Genomic DNA, 24,453 nt, shown 5'->3' on the forward strand with positions numbered 1-24,453 from the left:
TCCCCCCTCCACTGCATTCGCTCCGCCAAAGCCGCCCTCCCTGCCGCGCCGATACATCGGCGCCGCGGTTCGTCTAGGGGACGCACGGCGATCCTCTCGCTCCCACAATACGCTCTCGTAGACTGTCGTCCTCTAGCCGCGCCGCCACCTCTGGCTACGTTCTTGTGGAGGTGCACGGCGGTCAGCGCCGCCACCGCTGGCGATGTTCGTGTGGAGATGCACGGCGGTCAGCTTCTTCCATGGTACGCGCATTCTAGACTGAGGCCCCGTTCATGTCGGTGTAGCGCTTTATGTTAGATGATAGACGCTGTTAATCTCACTATTTGCCGAAGTAGTTTACTGTCAATATGCTCTGCTTAAGAAGCTTCCTTGCCCTGTTCTGCACTCAAGCTTCCTTGCCGAAGTAGTTTGCTGATATGGCATGCCAAGGCCGATTAGTTGCTAAAATATCCTGCCATATATTTATTGTGACGTAGATTGCCATGGTTTAGTAGCCAATCTGTTAGGTGAAATAGCTCTACACCGTTTTATACTCGATCTTTGTTGCTGCGATGTCCTTCGATAGTTCGATGGCTGTGTGCTCAGCCTCATTGACTGCTGAAACAGCCTGCCATAATTTAGCACTCAAATATGTTTGCTGAATTAGCTTTACATATATTTTGTTACTTAGATCTGCTCGTCCAAATATCTTGCCATAGCTTTAGACATCGACCTAGGTTTTTTTTTCTGGACTTCATAAAAAAGCATATATGTTTTTCCTGTAATATCTAGTAGAAGAACTAATTTGTATGTCTAACAGATGGACAGGACTTAGATAACTTCTGCTCGAAGATTCTCCGTTGCATATGTCGAGGGGGTTGAAAACTTCATGAACTTTATCAAAGGTGAGTACGGTGGTCCGAAATTAGATGTGCTCTGCCCGTGTAGCAGTTGTATGAGTTTAGTTACAAGACCCCAGTCAACTGTGCAAAATCATCTACACTTGTATGGGATGTCAGCCACATATACTAGGTGGGTTCATCATGGTGAAGCTGTGAATGTCAATGTTATTGACTACGTGGAAGCAGCAGATCACCATCTTGATCTGCCTGATGCTCAGGTGGAAGAGGAGGAGGAGGTGGCGGTGGCGGAGCCAGTGAGTTTCACCAACATTGAAACAATGCTACGAAATGCTAGTGCATTCCATAAACTTTCGCCTGGAGAAGAAAAATGGTGGGTCCGCATGTTGGAACAATGCAATGTTGCTGTCACCCCAGGAAATAAGCTGTCAGTATTCTCAGCTATGGTCACCTTTCTTCAGGTGAAGACATCTAAGCGGATGACCAACAAATCATTCGATGTGATGTTGGATGCTTTCCGCAAATCTTTCCCAGATGCGTCCGAGCTGCCACACACCTACAGTAAAATGAAGAATTTCCTTTGTGCAGTTGGAATTGGATATGATATGATCCATGTTTATAAGAATAATTGTGTTCTGTTCCGGAACGATTATGCCAACTTAAGTGAATGCCCGAAATGCAAATCATCAAGATGGAAAGATGGCGATGCTGTGAAGAGGGTTCCTCATAATGTTCTGAGACATTTTCCAATTACACCAAGATTGTAGAGGTTGTTTCATGATGCTGAAACAAGAGAGGATGTACTGTGGCATTCTAGGAACCAGGAGTACAGAGATCAGAATGTAATGAGCCATCCATCTCATGGTAGTGAGTGGAAAAGCTTCAATGATAAACGCAAAGAGTTTGATTCTCACCCGAGAAACATTAGACTTGGCTTAGCTTCAGATGGATTTAACCCATTTGGCCACCAGAGCACCACATATAGCATGTGGCCAGTGCTTGTTATCCCTTACAACATGCCTCCAAATGTCTGCACCAAAGAATCAAACTACATGATGGCCTTGCTCATCCCAGGTCCAAAAAGTCCTGGAAAGGATTTTGATTTGTTCAAGGAGCCTCTTGTGGAGGAACTTCAACAGCTATGGAAGGGTGTTCTCACTTGAGACCTATATAGTAGCCCACCAGCTGATTTCTTTCTACGTGCTTTTGTAATTTGGTGCATCCATGATTATCCGGCTTTGGGCACTATGTCAGGGCGAACGACACATGGTTACAATGCATGTGTTCATTGTGACAGGAATCCGTTGTCATATGCAATACTTAGCAAGATCTGTTACATTGGACACCGCCGTTTCCTTGCCAAGGACAAGCCGCATCCTAGAAAATACCGAAGACATGTGTTCAATGCAAAGCATGAAAACCGTGATGCACCAAAGAGGCTCACCGCCGATGAGTTGCAAGTGGAATTAGAGAAGGTCAGGCATATTACACCAGGAAACCATCCTGGTAATGGTAGCGGGAAAAGGAAGCGTGGCACGGTAGAAGAGAGATTATTGTTTACCCGCAGGTCCACTTTGTGGGACTTGGAGTATTGGAAAGATTTGGATCTGCGGCATAATCTTGATGTGATGCACATCAAGAAAAATATATGTGACAGCATTATCGGCACACTTCTTAACATTGAAGGCAAGATGAAAGATACCTTAAAATCTAGGATTGATTTGACACACCTAGGTATCAAAAAGGATTTGCAGGTGCAAGATGAAGGTAAACCACGGGATATGGCACCAGCTGTGTACATCTTGGACAAGGTAAAAATAAAAGAATTCTACGAGGTCCTGTCACGTGTGAGATTCCCACATGGATTTGCTTCCAACCCTGAAAGGAGAGTCAGTGCAGATGGAAACAAGGTACAAGGGTTGAAAACTCATGACTGCCACGTCCTACTTCAAAGGGTTTTACCTGTTATCCTTAGAGGATCCAGCCGCCCTAACTTATACAGAGCAGTTGCAGAGTTGGGACAATTTTTCAGGGAACTCTGCAGTAGAAATATCAGGATAGATGCTTTGGAGCGTCTTAGAGACAAGATACCAACTATCCTATGCAACCTTGAGAAGATATATCATCCAGCCTTCTTTGATGTGATGGTGCATTTGGCTATTCATCTACCTGATGAGGCACTGCTTAGAGGTCCAATACAGTATGGCTGGATGTACCCTATTTAAAGGCGGCTAGGCACTTTCAAGGGCTATGTTAGGAACAGAGCTAGACCTGAGGGTTCCATTGCAGAGGCCTACATTGCTATAGAAGTGTTGACATTCTGCTCAAAATACATTGAAACAGCTGACCAGCTTAGCAAAGAGGTGGGTGAAGACAATCCCGGGCTCAATGTTTTCGATTATTCTGTTCGAGTTACAGGGAAGAGTCGACAAGAGGACAAACCTAAAGATTTGGACAAAATGATTTGTTTTGTCTTGAATAACTGTCCTGAGATACTACCTTATATCAAGTAAGTGTAGTACTGTAGCTTATACATCGTAATCTACTAAACTTGTAGCACATTCTTATATATTTAGATGTTTGACGTGATCACTATGTTGTGCAGCATCTACAAAGAGGAGTTACTGCCGCAAAATTCAAGAAACATTGACAAACTGGTTATGGCAGGATTTGCGAAATGGTTCAAGAACCATGTAAGCTTTTGAAGTGCACTGTCAGTTTTTTTTAATATATTGAGTACATAAGATGATCAACTTGTCTATTTTCTAACCATAGGTTAAGAAGATGCGGGAGGATGGGCAGGCAGTTGATGATGCCCTTTACTCACTAGCAATGGGTCCTGATACTCGGGTAAGATATTATGAATCTTGCGTTGTTGGAGATGTGCGCTACAACACCCTTGCATGAGACGAAGGTAGGAAGACACAAACCAGTGCCATCATGAGCACGGATACGTATGACAAAGAGAAAACTGAAATGTATGCTAACATAGTAGACATTGTTCAGTTGCAGTATATCTCCAGTTTCGAGGATCATCGGTGTGTGGTTCTGTTGTGCTGTCGTTGGTATAACCTGTTTTCCAGGATCGCAAAACCCGGGGCTGATGATTATTTCAAATCCATCAATGTCAAGGCGGCGTACCAGACCAACGCGCCTTTTATTTTGGCAAATCAAGAAACACATATATTTTTCTTGGAAGACACATTTGCACGTAGCGATAACTGGAGAGTATTGCAAAGGTTTGAGCAGAGGAATTCGTTTAATGAAGGTTCACAACAAGATGATGCTTACACTGCTCCTGATGTACAAGATAACACAGATGTTCCTAATATCTTTGAGAACCATCACGTCAATGACGCCGGCGAAAAGATTGCCTGTCATGTTGTGGACATACAAGAGTTGATCAAGAAGAAGCCAACGTTCGAGGACGTTGAGGACGAAGAAGAAGATGACACCATGGGGAATTACGATTCAGACTGATACACATGGCGAAGATGTTGACGCTGCTGCTGCGGATGATGATTACATTGCTTTTGTCGTATTTGCCTGTCAGAAGACGTTTTTTATCTACTATGTGAAATTGTGTTTGCTATGACAACTGAAACCTGATGAACATGTTGTTTAGTATTTTGCTGTGAGAACATCACTTGTTATGTATGCTGATTTGTGTTTGGTGATTGTATGACAACTAAAACATGATGACATTGTTGTTTAGTTGTACTCATATTTGGCTGTGAAACTTGAATTTGATGACATAGTTTGCTGTTGGACTGCAATTTGCTCGACGTCTTCGAATGAGAACAAAGTTGACCCGACAGGGCCTCTGCTATTTATTTATTTATTTATGTGAGCAAAAGGGGATACCCCCTGATTTCCGTTAATAGAAATCATTAGATGTTCACAACACTACGCCCAGCCTGCTACACAGGTTTCATTCATTACTAGTTTCAGCAAAGTGCTCATGTCGTAGCCACTGAATACATCACGAGTGCTACATACACTGCAAATAAAGAGACAATCATCCTATAGAGCACATCGATTTTGCCCATTATCTTCACAAGCTCTTTCATCTCCTCATTGCTGTCAAGGACGTTCAGCAGCTGTTGCTTGGCCATGATCAGAGGAACTACATCTTTAACCTTCTGCTCTGCATCTTCCTCTTCTGTCGTTCCTTCAGTTACTTGTCCAACACCCTAACCTGCTGGTATTGGGATTCCTCGGCTAACCAAATAATCAGCGTAGTTGCATTCCCCCACATCAACAACTTCCCAGAAATACAAATCACACGAATCTTCCCTTTTCTGCACGAATCAAATTGGAAGATCATCAACCAAACTATTAAACAAATCAGCAACTGAAAGCAGCAGAACAATACTTAAACATATTATTACCCCATGATTCGGGCATTTGTAGAAGACTCAGCTAGGGTTGCGGATTGTGGTTGAGACGCGACGGATGACTCTGCGTGATTTGCACCAGTGGCACCACACCAACGGCAGTGGGTTGCGATGAGCAATCGGCTGCGGTGCGCATGCCGGCGGGGGTGTGATGAGACCCACAGGCGATGGTACGGGTGGCAACTTGGCGCATATCTGGTTGTTGCCTGCTGAAGAGCAGGTGGACGAGCAGCCAGTGGACATGGTTGCTGCGGCCAGAGCTTCTGATGCTAGGCAGAGTAAGTAGAGAAGAGGAGAAGCGAACGTTGGATATGTCAGTTTCATTACTTGTAGAGTAGCATAGCACCATATATAGTCATTGTCTAGGTTTGGATTTGAACCGGCTACAGGAGCACGTCTTTCTTTTTTCTAAAACTCGGCAACGTCTCTTTACTGGTACACTAGCTTGTTCTGTACGCCTTCCCAAGTCTTTGATTTTCTTTCCCTTTTTTGCGAGGAAGGAAGGAGGACAAAATTGAGAGTTCCTCGGACTTGAACCCAAGACCTCTCGGTTGAAAACCAAGGGTGCTAGTCACTTATGTGGCGTACGTTCCCTGTGAGGAGGACGACAGACGAATGCATTTTCCTCGCAGTTTTCTTCCTATATATAAAAAGTATGCTACTTGGTGTCCGTTTAGTCAAAAAAGATTGTGCCAACCTTGACCATTCGATTGACATTCATCGTCTGTCACGTTTCTTCAGTCTCTTCTTCCTCGAGCCGCCAAAGCCAAACCAGCGCTGGCGGGACCGCCTACTCCCGCCTCCCACGGCTGGCTGTGATCTTCCCCGGCTCCTGTTCGTTCCCGTCCGAGGCCTCACCATTGTCCTACGCCTTGGTTCGCTTGCCACGGCGCCGCCCTCCGGTGTTGTCAACATGGTTAACAACCGAGAGGAATAAGGAGATGACTGTACATGGTGAGGATGACAGTAGGGACCCAGCAACGCGCGCAGTAATTTTGTTTTTTCGGGACGGAGAAGGGTATCAACTGGGTTGTGTGGGACCCGTGGCCCGTCTAGCCCAGGCTTTTATTTCATATATTTAGCACATGACCAACCCAGTTTGTTTTTTTCCTTTCTGAAAAATGGCTAGCCAGCTATTTTGTTTTTTGCAGAATAACCAACATAGGCCTACTTGCTTTTCTATGCCCTGCTGGGCCGGAAATCTTTCAAGACGAAGAGGGATGCATTTTGCCCAGAAAATGGGCTATAAGTAATAAGAAATGGGCTATAAGTAAAAAGAAATGGGATATAAGTAATAATAAATGGGCTGTAAAATGAAAAAAATACAGCAAACAGGCAATTAGTTCCCAAATACTGTTTTCTTTCGGATTTTGATATTTTAAATTTCATTGTTTTTGTGCGGGTAAAATTTCATTGAATTTAAATTAAGGTATATTTAGATTTAAAATTAATTTGAATCTGGCTAGAAATTTCGGGTTGTATGTTGTTTGGGACATATTTGGAGGTTGACTTGTGGGTCCACTAGGTTGACGTGTACTTTGGCTTTGTCAACTTAGTCCACAAACGATTCTAGCAGCAGTGACCGTTGGATGTTAATCCAATGGCCGTGCTGCTTCTTCAATATCTGATCTTCTTGCTCCAGCCGCCCAAACCAGCTCCGGTGGGACTGCCTGCTCCCGCCTCTCGTGGCCGGCTGTGCTGCCGCACAGGCCGTACTGCCGCACAGGCCGCACTGCCCCACCCTACTTCATTGCTGGCCAGGCCAATCCTCTACTCACCCACACCTCCTATTATTTTCCGGCGACAGCAGCCAGACCAGTAAACCCTCGTACTTCCCACCGCATGGGCAACCATTGCCGAGTTGTAACGCCCCAGATACAACTTTCCATATTCGTAACTCCAACTCTTTGCCTTTTCCGGAGATGCGATATGTTATTTTCCTTCGTGGTTGGGTTTTTGTTTTTTTATTTGCATTTTGTTCATGTCATGCATCTCATCTGATAGCATCGTGCGCATTGCATCTGCATGTTTTCTTAAAACGTGCATCCGTTGTTAGTTGCCGCTTCTCCCTCGCCTCCGTTGACGTTTCTCAGACCAACCGTTCTTTTGTTGTCCGACCGTTTAGCCCTTTCTGCATAGTGCACTGACCCCTCGCGCGCGTCCGAGACTTCCCCGAACCCGACCTGCTCAGTCATCACCGTTGGATTCACTTCATCTCCTAACATCTATAAAATATCTCCGTTTTATTATTTGGACTCCTTGCCTATTTTATACGTGACCGTCCGATTAAAATTGAAGGGACTAGATCGCCCCTATTCTAACCCATTTCGCATATATATTAACCTATCCCGAGACCGAATCCCTAATTTCTAGGGATCCTCCTAGCTGCCGCCGCCTCTGTCCAGTCCCCTCTTCCTCGGGATCCTCCCATTCCCCACCGAGCCAATCACTAGCCTCATCCGCCCCGATCCAAAATTCCATCGGCCTCCTCTTTCCTCAATCCTCGAGTTCCCGCGGCCAGCCACCACGCTCGATCTCTCCCGCAGCCAGCTGACGCCCGATCCAGGATGGATCGAGGTCACGGCCTCGCGTGCCTCTGCCTCCTCTGCTGCCTTCCCGTCGTCTTCCCCGAGCAGGAGCTTATGCCCGAGCTCCTCCGCCACTAGCAGCTCCACCGGGGCCCTTGCATCGTCGAGTTCCACCAGGACCAGCCCCGAGCCTCACTCCGGCCACCCAAGACCTCCAAGCTGAGCCACAACCTCCCTGCTCTTCCTTCCCTTTCTCTATTTATTCTCCTTCCCCCCGCTCATCTCTCTCTCTGTTGCCTCCACAGGTCCGGTCGGACTCCGTCAGCTCCGTCGTGCCTCCTTGGGCTTCCTCCGCAACCACGCGCCCGATCTGCTCCAAGCCACGCCGCCGGCCTTGTCCCGCTCCTCTCCTCCCCTGTATCTCCCTTCCTCCCCGTGCTTCTCTCTCTCACATCACCCTCTCGTTTCTCTGGCAGGAAATCCCATGGCCGCCGACCCCCTGCCTCGCCTTGGATCTCGCTGGGTTGCCGTCTCGCTGCTGGATCCGCCATCCCCGCGCCTCCAAGCCTCCTTGTGCGCCAAGTTCGCCGTCCCCTGCTTCCCGTTGCGAGCTCCAGCGCTGCTGCGCCTCTGTTTTCTGTCGAACAGAGAGCAACGCGCCTGTAGCCTCCCAGCCTCGTGCGTCTGGGCCACTTCCAGCGCCAGCTAGGCCCAGCTCCGCGTGCCCCTGCAGGCCCATGAGGCCTGGTGAGCAGCCCCGCCCTCTGTATGCTCCTATTGGGCCAGCCAGTTTCAGCCTGTGTAGGTTTTTTTTCAGATCTACGATTTTAGCAATTATCCCAGGTTTTGTAGTTTTATAGAAAAGACCCTCATCTTCATGCATTTAATAACTCAACAACCGTGCATCATTTTTAAATAACTTATACATGTAAAATGCTAAGAATTTTGTGTAGATTAATAATTTGCCACTTTCATCCATGTTAAATATGTTTAACTTGCTGTTTATTTAATTTTGTATAAATGCCATGCTAAAATGATTTATTTCATAACTAAATAACCGTAGCTCGGTTTTAAATGTTCTTTATATGTAAATGGGGTGGAAAAATGCCTAGTTTAACTTGGTGCACTTCATTTTACAGTTTAACATCATTAAAATTGTGTTTAGGGCAGAACAGTACCAAATCTAAAATATGCACATGGGGATTTCCCGGAATTGTTGGTTGTTGTTTCCGGCCTCATTTAAACTTGCCTAAATAGTTAGTTTACTTTTGCTTCACCTCTTGCCATGTTAACCAACATTTAATATTGTTGAGTACCTAACCGGGAGTGAACTAAATAATTGATGTGGTGTTTCGCATTTTGAGCTCCACTTAATTTGTAGGATTGTTTGTGCACTTTGCCATGCCATGCCATGCCTCATTAAATCGGACATGTATCATACTTGATTGTGCATCATGCCATGTTTATGTGATGGTTGTTTACCATGTTGTTTGCTTCTTTCCGGTTTGCTTCTCTCGTTAGCTTCGGTTTCGTTCCGGAGTTGTGAGGATCCGTTCGACTACTTCCGCTTGTCTTCTTCATGGACTCGTTCTTCTTCCTAGCGGGATTTCAGGCAAGATGACCGCTACCCTGGATCTCACTACTATCATTGCTATGCTAGTTGCTTTGTTCTATTGCTTTGTTGCGCTACCTATCGCTTGCTCTTCCAGCCTCCCTATTTTTCCATGTCAGCCTCTAACCTTTGCACCCTTCCTAGCAAACCATTGCTTGGCTATGTTACCGCTTTTGCTCAGCCCCTCTTATAGCGTTGTTAGTTGCAGGTGAAGTTGAAGATTGCTCCATGATGGACAGGATTTTGTTGGGATATCACAATATCTCTTATTTAATTAATGCATCTATATACTCGGTAAAGGGTGGAAGACTCAGCCTTATGCCTGGTGTTTTGTTCCACTCTTGCCGCCCAAGTTTCCGTCATACCGGTGTTATGTTCCCGGATTTTGCGTTCCTTACGCGGTTGGGTGATTTATGGGACCCCCTTGATAGTTCGCTTTGAATAAAACTCCTCCAGCAAGGCCCAACATTGGTTTTACCATTTGCCTCACCTAGCCCTTTTTCCCTTGGGTTTCCGGAGCTCGAGGGTCATCTTTATTTTAGCCCCCCCCCCCCCCCCCCGAGCCAGTGCTCCTTCGAGTGTTGGTCCGAACTGAGTAGACTGTGGGGCCACCTTGAGGAAACTTGAGGGCTGGTTTTACTCGTAGGATGTCTCATCAGGTGTGCCCTGAGAACGAGATATGTGCAGCTCCTATCGGGATTTGTTGGCACATTGGGCGGCTTTGCTGGTCTTGTTCTACCATTGTCGAAATGTCTTGTAAACCGGGATTCCGAGTATGATCGGGTCTTCCCGGGAGAAGGTATATCCTTCATTGATCGCGAGAGCTTATGATGGGCTAAGTTGGGACACCCCTGCAGGGTATAAACTTTCGAAAGTCGTGCCCGCGGTTATGTGGCAGATGGGAATTTGTTAATGTCCGGTTGTAGATAACGTGACACCAGATCTGAATGAAAACGCATCAACCGTGTGTGTAGCCGTGATGGTCTCTTTTCGGCGGAGTCCGGGAAGTGAACACGGTTTTGGGTTATGTTTGACGTAAGTAGGAATTCAGGATCACTTCTTGATCATTGCTAGCTTCACGACCGTTCCATCTGCTCTCTTCTCGCTCTTATTTGCGTATGTTAGCCACCATATATGCTTAGTCGCTGCTGCAACCTCACCAGTTTACCCCTTCCTTTCCCTTTAAGCTTTGCTAGTCTTGATACCCATGGTAATGGGATTGCTGAGTCCTCGTGGCTCACAGATTACTACAACAACAGTTGCAGGTACAGGTTCTGCGATGATCATGACGTAAGAGCGATGTTTGCTTGTTTTGGAGTTCTTCTTCTGCTTCTTCTTCGATCAGGGGATAGTTTCCAGGTCGGCAGCCTGGGCTAGCAGGATGGATGTCGTTTGAGTTTCTGTTTGTGTTCATCCGTAGTCGGATGTTGCTCCTATGTAAGATGATGTTGTATTCGTGTGGCATTGTATATCTTTTGTATGTATCCCCGTCTATTATGTAATGTTGATGTAATGATATCCACCTTGCAAAGCGTTTCAATATGCGGTTCTATCCTTGATGGGACCTTCGAGTCTCTTTAGGATAGTATCACATATTGGGCGTGACAAGTTGGTATCAGAGCCTCGACCGACCATAGGAGCCCCCTTGATTGTTGGCCGTTGTTGAGTCTAGAAGAAAAAAATGTTTTGAGTCTTAGGATTATATATATCGGAGAGTAGGATTCTTTTTACTCCTCAGCCCCTTCGTCGCTCTGGTGAGGACTCCTGATGTAGATGTTTTGTCTTTCCTCTCCTCAAATTTCACTAAATTTTTTTAAGAACACGCGGGTATCTTGGAATCGTTCCGATGGTTTTGTGACGAGAACATTGTTCTTGGTGCCTCCTGTCTTTTATGTGGTGGTGACCCGGGGAGTTGACCTCCGAGGTGTTGTCGTCACAATTTTATCGTTGCAGTTCTGGAATACCTGAGTTTTGCCGACATTGAAAATCTCTTTTATGCAGTTGTTGGTGAGATAACCTCGACGCCACCCAGTACTGGGGAGTTCGGGAGTATTGCCATAACTCGTATAACGGATGCTTTTCGAAGGTTGAGGTACACGATTTCCAAAGGTTTCTTGGTTATGTGTTGACGGATGGATACAACTTGGATGTAGGTATTGTTAGTTTGGGTGAGATATATTGCTTCCCCTGTATCCCCAACACAAGATTGCATAACTAGAAAGTTTCGGGAGTTTTATAGGTGGGAATTCAAGTAGCTCCTAGAATATCTTTCCGACAGATGCATGATATGGGATTGGGTAAATCTCTATCATATGTATTTGTTCCAGCTTATTCTGCAAGCCAATCCTTTGTTTTGTTTTATTTGTGGTATTGAGTTGCTTCGATGTCAAGTGTTGAATCCATACCTTTCCTAAACGGTGTTCTCATATTGCTATGTGAATACTAATCCTTCTTGAGCATCGAGATTGTCATGTAAATTCTTTTCCAACCAGCGTGCTTCTCTCCAGGCTAATACTATCATTTTATTTCCATTCGCAAGATCAATTCCAAGTTTTCTCAAAGTTATCCATTCCATCTGCCCAAGTTGCCTTTGTTTCCCGCCCTCCCACCCTTTTCTTCAAGGACTCAGATTTCTTAATCATGTATCCTTTTATTTGTGGGAAGTCTCCTCATTCTTTTCTTTCAATGTTCTTATCCGGTGATTTTCCATGAAGATGCTCAACAGGGTTAAGTTCATCATCCTTCATTGTTGTTTCTTCTCCGGTGGATCCAATTCAAGTTTTCAATATTCATCATATTCCTTTCCTCGTTTCTAATGCTTTCTCATGCCGATGCACCTCTTAATCATTCACTTCTTCCTATTCATTTGTTTTGGAATGCTGAAGATATCTCACAAGACTTGTGTTTCCTTTCTCAATCTGTTCAAGATATTTCGAGGTTGATATCTCGTTCAAGCTATTTAAATCAACCGGTGCAATCTCTCCTTAAGCTTCAACGGTGTTTATTTTAGTGGGCCCTAACCCACAGGTCTTTTCCTAGGATCTTACCTCACTCTTCTAATTTTCCCGGAGCCATTCCCAAATTATTTTCGAAGTTTGACGTAAGAATGAATTTCATCAGTCAGATGTTTTCCAAGATCGATTTCAAATTATTTTTCTTTGTTGGCTCAACCCCCTTCGCTTTTCATTCTCCCGGAGTATCTCAGTAATTTGGTGGTGTTTTCCGTCGTCATTTGAAGATCGAAGAAGAGTTTGTCCTCTAAATCTTGTCCATTCTCCCGGAGATTCATGGTGCTAGCTTGATGTTATCCTCTCAAATTGTTTTCCAGTCGTGCAAATTCTTTTCATCCATCCGGAGCATTTCAGGAGTTGCTTTCTCTCTACATCATCCGGAGGCCATCTTTTCGGAATATTTCTTCGCTCTAAGTTGTCAAATTCGTTCTCCAATTATTCTATATCCGTGCCCCTTCGTTCATCTCAATATTCTTCCGGTGTGCTTCGTTCAAGTATTCTTCAATCAGTTCGCGACCCCTTCATTATCTTGTCTCTTATTTCCCTCAAGTATCTTTGTGCTTTTCTAATTCTTCCCGGTGAATTGTGCCTTTGCTAATCTCATTCTCAATTCTTACGGTGGTTCGTTCAAGATTTCTCTTCCTTCGTTATCGTATCAATTCACTCGTTCTTTCGTTGTTTCCAAATCCCACCGTGGTTCCATCAATACCTTCTCAAGTTTGCACTATATCTCTTTTAATCCTTTCTACGAGAATAAGTAGTATGCCAAATCCGTTGCTTGTCATCAATTCAAATTGATGAAGGATGCGCATAATGTAATTCTTATTCTTGTTTCGTCCAAGTGTTTAATCCCTTCCTTCGGAGTTTGTTCATGATGAAGTAATTCTCGGTTCTAGTGTTTCATCTTTTCTTTTTCGGAGTTCCAAGTTTTCCGCATTATCTCGTCACGAAGCTCCATCTAAATCATCGCAAGGCTTCACCTTGTGTTGTCAACTTCTCTTTCTTTTTATCATCCTTTTATTACCGGATTTCTTCATGGAGGTTCTACATGGTGGTTTATCAAGGACCCTATTCATTCTTAAATTGTTCGTCAAGATTTCTCTCAGAGTTATGATCCGCCAAGCTATACTCAAAATTAAACATGGTGCTCAACACATGTTTTGTTTTGAGGAGTTCAAGTATTCTTCTTCTTGCATTTCGAAGTGCAATTCTTTCTACTTTATCTTTTGAGGTGGTGTTATGCCACTCTTGACAATTTCCTTCATCTTTCTTCATTCATATGTTGTCAAGAATGAGGTATTTTAAATCCATCAATCTCTTTGTTGGAGTTATCTTGGGATATATTTCACCTAAAGCCTTTCATTGCGAATGTTGCTATTTGTGGTGCTTATCAATGATCCAAGCTTTCTCCATATCCTTCTCGGTGAAAGAGATTTTTCATCTCTTCGTTGATCTAATCAAATCAATGGTTTCCATTAGTGGCCGGTTGTCACCTCATAATTTTGAGATGTTTTACATAAGCCCACAACAAGCTAGTGCTTTTCGTTGTTGATTTTCCAACAACTCCGTTAAATCCTATGTCAGGACCCCGACTCCATGCCACATCGATCTAGCATGTAACACCTCATATCACTTTGCGGCCTCACGCACGGTATTCCCACGGGTGTCGCCTTACCTTTGCCCCGGACCGTTTGCGCCTTTTGGCACACGTATATGACAGTGTCGCTAGCATCCATATGATAAGGAGCCCGGGCTGACATGGCTAGTCGTAAACCCAAAGTGGCACAGACTTACAGGGACAGGCATCCATGACCCAGCATCGAACGTGTCGGTCATCAGCGAGTGAATCCAGGCTGTAGCACTGGGCTAGCAGGACTCCGGTGAACCGGGCTGTAGCGGGCTAACAGGACTCTGGTATTCATCGCGTGACATTTCCCCGAAGGGACAGACACAGGAACGAAGAAGGACACATGCCGGCCAGCCTAAGTGTTCCGGAGCAGTAGCAAGCTACCATGGCTCAGTGAAACACTAGGAGACATTTCCCGGTAAGAGAGGCTACTAAAGATAAACAACTAGATGGTCAGATCCCACACATACCAAGCATTTCAATAACATACACACAATATGCTCGATATGTGCAAATACAACATGGCATCACAACATGACTCTACGACTCAAGTAATTTATTCAATAGGCTCCGAGGAGCGCGATATTACAAACATGGGTCTCATGACCCAACAATCAGAGGATACAAATCAAAGCACACGCGGAAGCTATCATGTCTGAGTACAGACATCTATAAATGAAAAAGGCTGAGAAGCCTGACTATCTATCAGATCCTGCCGAGGGCACAAGATCGTAGCTGAGGTATCAAGCTAAACGTCGAAGTCCAAGCGGAACTACTAGTGAGACCGAAGTCTCTCTGCAAAACATAAAATAGGCAAACGTGAGTACAAATGTACCCAGCAAGACTTACATCAGATCTATCTACACATGCATCATTATCAACAAAGGGGATGGTGGAGTTTGACTGCAGCAAGCCAGCTTTGACTCGGTGGCTATCCTGAACTACGACTGCAAGTAACTCTTTTGAGGTGGCGCACACGAGTCCACATATTCACCATATCAATACACCACTATGGATCCGCTCCCGTCTCCCTACGAGAACGCCATCCATAGCACTCACGCTTATCTTGCGTATTTTAGAGTATCCACTTTCACTTGTCTATGAACTGATATAAGCAACCCAGAAGTCCTTTTCCGCGGACACGGCTATTCGAATAGATGATGTTAACCCTGCAGGGGTGTACTTCTTCACACACGCTCTCACCACTTACCGCCGTTTACACGACATGTACTCGGCAACCTTCAAGCGGAAGCCCAACGTGGGTGTCGGCCACGGCCTGCCTAAACACTCAAGTCTCTAGTCCAGGTTTATCGCCTATTCGGGTTCCATCCATGAGGAGATCCGGCCGGAGTTTCGCTCACAGCCCCAAACGATGTGAACAGGGTTCCGTGACACCAAACGGGCGCCCGGTTTACCAGCCACGTGCCTACCGCATCACAGCCCACCCCTACGGTCAGCGCTGTCCACGGCCTCCAGCATACTACAAACACCAGAAACTACTTGCAACTCCTGGACAGAGGACAAGGGTGATTAAGAAGCCGAGAGGGTCCATTGGTTTCGGGCCCAATGCGTGGTAGTAGCTGAATCATGGATCACAAACACAGAACTCAGTTCCTGAGGACGGCTGCAATGAGACAACCCACCATGTACTCCTACATGGCCTCTCACCGCTACCTTTACCAAATCGTGTTCACACACTTAGCTCACACACAGTAGGACATGTTCACACGCCTCTGATTCATCCCCGATGAATCAGACCTGACTCAACTCTAAGCAGTAGCAGGCATGACAACAAGCATGAATGAGTAGGCACAACAGGGCTCAAACAACTCCTACTCATGCTAGTGGGTTTCATCTATTTACTGTGGCAATGACAGGTCATGCAAAGGATAAAAGGGTTCAGCTACCACAGCAAGTAACAGATGAATCGATGTTGTCCTAATGCAGTAAAAGAGAGCAGGAGCGAGAGAGTGGGATTTTATCGGAATGAACAAGGGGGTTTTGCTTGCCTGGCACTTCTGAAGATAGCATTGAGTCTTCATCAGTGTCAACGATCACATCATCGGTATCACGTCTATCGAGAGGGGACAAATACCGGCAACACAGAAGGGAACACAATCAATGCAATGCACAATATGATGCATGATCATGACATGGCAAAATGAATGTGTCTTGGGCTAATGCAACTAGCAACAGATTAAATGAAGTTGGTTTGAATCCAAGATTCAAATTCAAACTCCATATGTGGTTATTTAAATGTCATTCACTTCATTTGCCCTAAACAGTAGTGATAAGTTGTTCTAACATGCATGAAAATGGTACAGATGGATTCCTTGAATTTTTCTGATAATTTTTCATATATAAATTATTTAATTTGGAGTTACGATTAATTTTCTATGATTTATTGAAGTTTAGAATATATTCTGGAATTATAAATCATTTCCTAATTTATTTTAATTCCAGAAATACTTTACTGCGTCAGCATGACGTATTAGTGACGTCAGCAGGTCAACGTGGCTGGTCCAGGTCAAACCTGGCCAGTGGGTCCCATCCGTCAGTGACTAACCTAACTAATCTAATTTAGTTAGCGGCCTAGGGCCCATTGTCAGTGTCTATTAAACTAACTAATATTTAGTTAACACTAATCCTAGCCTAATTAACAGGCCGGCCCCACATGTCACGGACACAGGGGGGGGGGGGTCAAAGGGTTAAACCCCCTGGTCGGCGGGGTCAACTAGCCGGCGTTTAGCCGCCGGCGAGGCTAAACGCGGCAGTGCAGGTGCGGGTTTCACGTACAGGGCACCGTTCGGGGCGCCGTTGGGCGCTATGGATAGCTGGGAGTGGCCCGCGGCGAGTGGTGCAGGTAGTTGGGTTCGGGGTCGCCGGAAAAGGCGCCGGCGACGAGCTTTGGCGGTGGTGGTGGTCGGTGATGCACGGGCGCGTCGCTACGGTGCGTCGGTGAGCAAAAGGAGAGGCTGGGCAGCACCTGCTAGGCACGGGGAGCACCACGAGCAGCATGGTGAGGCCAGAGGGGCATGGAGGCTATGCGTGCAGCAGCAATGGCGGACGGCGGCTTCAGTGCTCGTGGGGAACGGCGCTACAGCACGGGGGCGAGCACAAGGAGTTAGGGGATAAGGTAAGTGGCTCACGGCGAGTCAGACGGTGCAGACGGCGGGGCCGGGGAGGCTCTGGATGCGGCGAATCAAGCGACGGAGATCGCCGGCACCGAGGTTGAAGAAGACGTCCGGGGCGGCGATGCAGCGCTCCCCTGGTTGCTTGGCTCGGGGTGGACGAGGAGGACGACGATGCGGAGCTCGGGGATACGAAGAGGGAGCGAGGGAGTGGCTGTGGCTGCGGCGATGACGAACGGCGGCGACGATGGCGTTCGGCCGTTCGCGGGAGAGGGAAACAGAGGAGGGGGAGGAGCACAGGGAGAATGAGAGGGGCCAGGGGGTGCGTGGCGTCTCCGTGGCGCAGGTCAGGACGAGGGAGGGCAAGCAGGAGGTGGCGGGAGGACGTGGCCGCGGTCGCTCGCGTGCGGGCACGCAGCTGCTTCGGGGCGAGGGGAGGAAGACGACGGAGGGGCTGCGGTGGTGGGCTAGGCCAGTTGGCCAGGCCGCCTGCTGGGCCGGCCAGGTGGGCTGCCAGGTAGGTCCAGGTGAGTTCTCTCTCTCTCCTCTATTTTCTGTTTTCTATTATTTCTGCAACTGTAGGGCTTTATTAAAAATACTTAGGCATCTTAAAAAAATCCTGGAATAATCAGGGGCTCTATTTAGATTATTTCCAACAGCCCACACTTATTTTCAGAATTATTTGGGCATTTAGAATATTTTATAGCATTTAAATGCCCAAATGCAAATAGAGTATGATTTAATTCAGAGCCCAATATGTCCTGCAAAAATATAAATCATTTTTGGTAGATGCTTTCACCTCAAACCAGAAATGTTGAACATTTTTAGAGGGCATTTTGGGTTTAATGAAAAAGATTTTATTTTGACCCTAGTTGAATTCATTTGGTGCTAGGGTTTAGTCAATCCCCATTTCAGGTTTAAATGAAATTTAAACATGATGCAACACTCTAATGCATGCACTAGGCATTGTCAGAACTAGGGATGTGACAACTCACCCCCACTAAACAAGAATCTCGTCTCGAGATTCAAGCGTAGGGTAGGATGAAGGGAAAACGCAAACTAGTACAATCTTCACGATCCAGGTTGCACTTCAAATGAACGTTGATTTGAACACCATCTTTGTCTTGTCGTCTTGCTCTGAGAACTTCAGCTAATCATGACAAGAAGAGGAAAGGAAAACTCTAGAAGGATCGGTCTCCTCGAAGATCGAACAACTTAGGATCAACTCATGGTTTGAGACATGGAAATATCTCTCAAGCTGAGAGACGAAATACACCTTTAGAGGAATGGAGTGGAACAAATGACGAAGGTTCACTAGGTAGACAACGATTCCACACCTAAAAAGGTGGTAAACGATTATCAATGTAGCGAGGAGTTGAGTTGCCATGATACCACAACGAGGCACCTTAGGGACGGTGACTCGTAGAAATATCCCCTTAAGTGGCAAAAAGAATTACCTTTGATATAGAGATCATTTAGACTCTCTAAACCAGCCTAAGGCAATTCTCGAGCGATCATTTGGAGGGGGTCGGTAGAATGGCATACTCGGACTTGGATGATGTGGATTACCTTGTTGAAGACAACGTAATGGATGAATTTGCTTACCACCGGAAATGGAAGAGACCCATGTAGAATGGCACATTGGCGGTGCAAGCTGGGAACAAAATGCAAATGCTGGGAATGATTCTGGTAACTGGGGAAGAACCCAACAATAGAGAGTGAATTCACTGTTTGAGAAGGTCATAGCATTGCCGAGGGAACTGAGAGCATCCCAATTAGAGCCGATGATAACACGTAGCGCTTGTGCGTGCTCTCAAGAACTTGAGCATTTCCACAATCATCAAGATTCTACCAATATCCGTGTCAAGGATTCTGGCAACACAACTTACTACCATGATGAATACCGGTGGAAGATGCCGATGCAAAGGAAGACAACACCTTCTTAGATTTCACCTTGGCGAGGCCAAGGAAACAAAATCTGGATGATCGACCGAGAGACATTTAGCACTCTGCTTCTAATGTTCTCCTTGATGTGCTAGCGTAACCCATTCATAGATATGGTTTGATATCTAGAACATCAAGTAAAAGGTCGGACTTCGGGATCTCAAAATCCATAGGGGCAACTAGGGAGTAAATCCTACGAAATCCCTATGGGGAGGTGGCCAACTTCATCAATCAAGATATTATAATAACAGGTCTTCCGGCTGGGTGTGTTGGCCACGACATCCACTTTACCAGTTATCGCGCGACCAATATTATAATTCTTGGGAAATATCCCAACCATCATATCTGCCTGAGATTCAGATCTGGTTGGTGTCAGGATATTCCAGAGTCATCGAGTCTAGGAAGAAAAACGGAAGTTTGCAACACAAATCGACGAGATGACGTTGCGGGATTCTCGGGAGATGAACTACGATAGCAAGTTCCAAAACATGAGCTGGTTCTGCTACTAACATGTGAACACGTTGTCCCAGACAAGCATGACCACATAGTAGTCTTATAATAAAACACTACCGAGTTCAGGAGGGGGAACCATCAATGAGGGTATCGAAGTCCTTACATAAGTCCGGATTAGCTCTTACGAAGGAACTCCTTCTCCTTGAACAAATCAACCAGTGGCTTGGTGTGCTAGGGATACATATAGATTGAAGGTTGCAAGTCTTCAAACCACAGCATTCTTCGCACGTGTGCATGACTGATTTGGAATGATTCCAAAGAAAGCAACATTGACTTTCTCGAATCCACGGCGGCAACTTGCATCAGATGCACATGAATTAAAGGAAGTCACTACCTTCATCCGAACATATGCTTCATGAACTAGCATGGACAAATGCTTTCAAAAGTTTCCAACACTAGCTTAATGTTCAACAAAATCATGGAGGAGACAAGGATGTTGTCAATGGGCTCAACAACAATTCATCTAGGTTTCCTTTTAAAAGGAATTCCATAGTTAAGTGAACAAGTGGTAGCATTGGTCAGACCAGAGATGTAATGGTGTATGCTCGAGGAATCAACCACGAATAAGACAACATTACGAGCATCATTGGTACTGATTTGATTTGACGATAGCCCACACTCAAATCAAAGGATTGATAAGACAATAGGTCCAGCAACTGATCACAAGGACCAATCGATGAAGATATCATCTTTCTCCAACACACACTACACAAGAATATCCCTTTGGAACGAACTAAGTCAGGCAAGCTTTTATCTTCCAACTCTCCAAGTTGTTGTCTAGCTTAACCAACTAGCTCAGGGATATCTAACACCGATTCTTGGAGAGAAGGTGGTTCACAAGAAACCTACTTGATCACGAGCTCAACATAACAGTCAGGTGACAGCCTGGTGATACTTTCGAGAAGATATTCGAAAAATCACGAACCACCGGTATGTTACTAAGCTCGAGAACAATCTCGCTTTTGAGGGCAAGACGATATGATCAAATGAGTGAGGTCTTGACAAGATCCTAACTCATCAATCGAAGGGTGCACCGAAATAAGGACTAGGTAGCACGATCAGTCTTAGAAGGATGATTCGAAAACCAACATACTAAGAATGAAATTATTATCCTTTAACTACCAAGCAACAGAGTTGCTAGCAGTATTGATTTCACACATCACAATTCATTTGTCGGTATTCCGGTTGCATCAACACGAGGGCCGAGGAATGAACAGTGATGGCAAGAAGTATCACTGTACTAAGAGTTCATGGGATGGTGTGCAATTCCTATAACAATCTCGATATAAAATATGTAATACTCCAAGGTAGAGCAGAACCAAAAGCTGGATTGGCATTTGATCTGCGGAATACAACTACTTTGACCCAATCCTAGATATGGAAGAGGTACTGGAGTTTGTTTCTCCTAGTCATTCCGGAATAGAATGGCTTGACAGACCACAAGAGTCATAGGCATCGATGAACGAACGCACGCATACTCTTGACTATCAATTGATAGACGAGGGTCAGAATGCAACTAAAGAGAACAACTCAAAGGAACATATAACTTTCTGAGTTGTGGATGCATAGATTAGTATGTCGAACGAATTCCACATATTTCTTCCGGATAACCCATGCAGAAAGGTAGAACTGGCAGAGTCACAATGTAGAATCGAGAACCCATCGAGAGCACTCTGATTGTGATCTTTCGATCAGCGAGGAACATCTGCCATAAGCGGTTCATAGTATTTGGAAGAAAGGAATACCACGAACATCGAGGACTAATGCAAAGGTTGCTAATATCCTAAAGGCACTAGCAATTACTATCAACATGAAATAGGTAGAGTGAATCTCGGTTTCAAGAACCCAGGAATAGAATACCTACTAACTAAATGGCATCACAGGATGCTTTTGAGAATAAAGGCCAGAATCATCACACTAGGACACAAATCATGGCTAGACCACTAGATGATCCCCTGAGACACCTAGGGTCATAATAATATTTCCAACATATATGTCAAGGTAACGGAGTACCTCAACTCACTGATTAGTGTGGTTAATCTGGCCCATGGGAACATTGAAACAGGAAGAAAGGATTTGCAAATGCATCAAACTACTTAGAAACCTGGGATGACTCGGACAGCATAACGGCTGTAAATGCTCAGAAAAGATTTGAGACATTCACAAAAATGGTGGCATAACCACTCAGAAGCACAATATCAAGATTTCGAGATCAACAATTAACATACAGAAGTAGTAGAAACTGAAACGAGGCTTAAGTCCAACAATCTATAAGTCTACGGATTAGTAACACGTGATCCTGATAGAAGGAAGAGATAGCCTAGTTCTTAATCCCTGCAGGAAAGATAAGATGACTCAGATCAGAAGGCATAAGGTATAAGGAGTAAAAAGAGCCTTACGTTCCATCCCACAATCAATTCCCTTATATAACTAAAGAATTTCTAGACTCAACTTCGACCAGTTTGGCTTGGTAATCCTACAGGCAGTCAAGCTCTGATACCAACGCTGTCAGGACCCCGACTCCATGCCACATCGATCTAGCATGTAACACCTCATATCACTTTGCGGCCTCACGCACGGTATTCCCACGGGTGTCGCCTTACCTTTGCCCGGACCGTTTGCGCCTTTTGGCACACGTATATGACAGTGTCGCTAGCATCCATATGATAAGGAGCCCGGGCTGACATGGCTAGTCGTAAACCCAAAGTGGCACAGACTTACAGGGACAGGCATCCATGACCCAGCATCGAACGTGTCGGTCATCAGCGAGTGAATCCAGGCTGTAGCACTGGGCTAGCAGGACTCCGGTGAACCGGGCTGTAGCGGGCTAACAGGACTCTGGTATTCATCGCGTGACATTTCCCCGAAGGGACAGACACAGGAACGAAGAAGGACACATGCCGGCCAGCCTAAGTGTTCCGGAGCAGTAGCAAGCTACCATGGCTCAGTGAAACACTAGGAGACATTTCCCGGTAAGAGAGGCTACTAAAGATAAACAACTAGATGGTCAGATCCCACACATACCAAGCATTTCAATAACATACACACAATATGCTCGATATGTGCAAATACAACATGGCATCACAACATGACTCTACGACTCAAGTAATTTATTCAATAGGCTCCGAGGAGCGAGATATTACAAACATGGGTCTCATGACCCAACAATCAGAGCATACAAATCAAAGCACAAGCGGAAGCTATCATGTCTGAGTACAGACATCTATAAATGAAAAAGGCTGAGAAGCCTGACTATCTATCAGATCCTGCCGAGGCCACAAGATCGTAGCTGAGGTATCAAGCTAAACGTCGAAGTCCAAGCGGAACTACTAGTGAGACCGAAGTCTCTCTGCAAAACATAAAATAGGCAAACGTGAGTACAAATGTACCCAGCAAGACTTACATCAGATCTATCTACACATGCATCATTATCAACAAAGGGGATGGTGGAGTTTGACTGCAGCAAGCCAGCTTTGACTCGGTGGCTATCCTGAACTACGACTGCAAGTAACTCTTTTGAGGTGGCGCACACGAGTCCACATATTCACCATATCAATACACCACTATGGATCCGCTCCCGTCTCCCTACGAGAACACCATCCATAGCACTCACGCTTATCTTGCGTATTTTAGAGTATCCACTTTCACTTGTCTATGAACTGATATAAGCAACCCAGAAGTCCTTTTCCGCGGACACGGCTATTCGAATAGATGATGTTAACCCTGCAGGGGTGTACTTCTTCACACACGCTCTCACCACTTACCGCCGTTTACACGACATGTACTCGGCAACCTTCAAGCGGAAGCCCAACGTGGGTGTCGGCCACGGCCTGCCTAAACACTCAAGTCTCTAGTCCAGGTTTATCGCCTATTCGGGTTCCATCCATGAGGAGATCCGGCCGGAGTTTCGCTCACAGCCCCAAACGATGTGAACAGGGTTCCGTGACACCAAACGGGCGCCCGGTTACACCGGCCACGTGCCTACCGCATCACAGCCCACCCCTACGGTCAGCGCTGTCCACGGCCTCCAGCATACTACAAACACCAGAAACTACTTGCAACTCCTGGACAGAGGACAAGGGTGATTAAGAAGCCGAGAGGGTCCATTGGTTTCGGGCCCAATGCGTGGTAGTAGCTGAATCATGGATCACAAACACAGAACTCAGTTCCTGAGGACGGCTGCAATGAGACAACCCACCATGTACTCCTACATGGCCTCTCACCGCTACCTTTACCAAATCGTGTTCACACACTTAGCTCACACACAGTAGGACATGTTCACACGCCTCTGATTCATCCCCGATGAATCAGACCTGACTCAACTCTAAGCAGTAGCAGGCATGACAACAAGCATGAATGAGTAGGCACAACAGGGCTCAAACAACTCCTACTCATGCTAGTGGGTTTCATCTATTTACTGTGGCAATGACAGGTCATGCAAAGGATAAAAGGGTTCAGCTACCGCAGCAAGTAACAGATGAATCGATGTTGTCCTAATGCAGTAAAGGAGAGCAGGAGCGAGAGAGTGGGATTTTATCGGAATGAACAAGAGGGTTTTGCTTGCCTGGCACTTCTGAAGATAGCATTGAGTCTTCATCAGTGTCAACGATCACATCATCGGTATCACGTCTATCGAGAGGGGACAAATACCGGCAACACAGAAGGGAACACAATCAATGCAATGCACAATATGATGCATGATCATGACATGGCAAAATGAATGTGTCTTGGGCTAATGCAACTAGCAACAGATTAAATGAAGTTGGTTTGAATCCAAGATTCAAATTCAAACTCCATATGTGGTTATTTAAATGTCATTCACTTCATTTGCCCTAAACAGTAGTGATAAGT

This window comes from Triticum aestivum, chromosome 1B (genome assembly GCF_018294505.1).
Source record: "Triticum aestivum cultivar Chinese Spring chromosome 1B, IWGSC CS RefSeq v2.1, whole genome shotgun sequence".
Classification (NCBI taxonomy): Eukaryota; Viridiplantae; Streptophyta; class Magnoliopsida; order Poales; family Poaceae; genus Triticum; species Triticum aestivum.